Source organism: Macrobrachium nipponense, chromosome 43 (assembly GCF_015104395.2).
Source record: "Macrobrachium nipponense isolate FS-2020 chromosome 43, ASM1510439v2, whole genome shotgun sequence".
Taxonomy (NCBI): domain Eukaryota; kingdom Metazoa; phylum Arthropoda; class Malacostraca; order Decapoda; family Palaemonidae; genus Macrobrachium; species Macrobrachium nipponense.
This window is the reverse complement of record NC_061104.1, coordinates 13,851,020-13,852,347: the sequence shown is the minus strand read 5'-3', so window position 1 is coordinate 13,852,347 and position 1,328 is coordinate 13,851,020. Positions and strand designations below refer to the sequence as shown.

Below are 1,328 nucleotides of genomic sequence, written 5' to 3'. Positions count from 1 at the left end.
ATAATTGTAGTAGTAGGTTTATGCTTAGATTTTGTGTGTAAGAGTAACTCCTAGTTTCTTTTTTATTCATTTCCTCATGTTTCTATGCGATGTGCAACACCAATCTGGTCGTTTTTTGCCGTTTTTCGTCGTTAATACTTGAAAAACGGGTGTGGCCTTCTCCTGGACATTTCTTTTTCTGGAAAAACTTTTTTTTTTTTTTTCAACTCCAATTACGTAGTAAATATCTAAACAATCGGATGGTTTGCAGTCAAAATAAAATGTTAAATCCTCGTTGGAACTACATTATTTCTGATGCAACAAATATATTTTTATTCCAGTTTCCCATAATGGTTGAAACTGTAATTTTACCTTAATATCCAACTACAAAAGGACCATTTGGTGTTGCCGTTTTTGTACAATTCTTAGCCTATAGGTACTCTTTTTTTTTCCATCGTCCATCCGCCTGTGGTGTTTGCGCATGGTAACACTGCGTCCCAGGGTTTGAATAATATCCTATTTCGAATATTAACGGTGTAATTCGCATTCAGTAAATTATTAAAACACTTTTCTGTTGCAAATGTACACCCAGATATCCTTTTATTTACCTAAAACGTACATGTAGCGTAACTATTTAAAGCCCGGGAAAGCCCGAGACGCAGTGTTACCATGCAAAAACACCACAGGCGGATGGACAGATGGAAAAAAACAGAGTATAGTTACCTACTATATAGGCCTACTTGTGAGGAACCACAGAAAACACAGCAGCTTAGCCTTAGGTATCCACATGAACCTAACCTAGGGACAGCTGCCATTACCACTAGGCTATTCACGGGTCATTTTCAATCCATTACAGCTTGTGTAATCTAGCTTTTGTAATCTACGCTAATTGAAAATATCGGCAAAATATCCTCTACTTACCAGTTAATCCATTGCCAAGCCGTTTAAATGCTTCTTTAAGAAACAGTAGGTATACATTATGACCCAAATTTTGCCGAATTAGTAGTTCACTCAATCGCTCATTCACACAAAAACAAATTCTACTCTGGTTTGACACTGATAAACTGTACTCTAACAGTAAGCTTTAGTCAATAGAGCTCCCAAAATTCTAGTTTGTAATTCACTAATATGAACTATTTGTTTTATCCGCGTTTATATGTATAATTAAACTTATAATGTTCAAAGCTTTCGTTTCATTTCATTGTTATCATTACCAACTTTAAACCGAAGTTTTATAATTTACCGTGATGTTTTGCTTACGGTTGTGTGAAGGTCTTTCTACCAAGCAACCATATGAATATTAATTATATAGAGCATAGGCTCACTAAATCACTAAAAAGGAAAAATGC

The 1,328-nt window shown here is 35.2% G+C and overlaps 1 long non-coding RNA gene across 1 annotated transcript in view; it reads right to left on the bottom strand.

Moving 5' to 3' along the window:
- The window catches only part of LOC135213824 (uncharacterized), a 67,329-nt gene extending 66,280 nt beyond the window's left edge, over window positions 1-1,049 (bottom strand). The window contains exon 1 of the long non-coding RNA XR_010314220.1: window positions 901-1,049. This is a non-coding gene — a long non-coding RNA (uncharacterized LOC135213824). The remainder of the gene's footprint in view (window positions 1-900) is intronic.
- Between the last annotated feature and the right edge of the window lie 279 nt (window positions 1,050-1,328).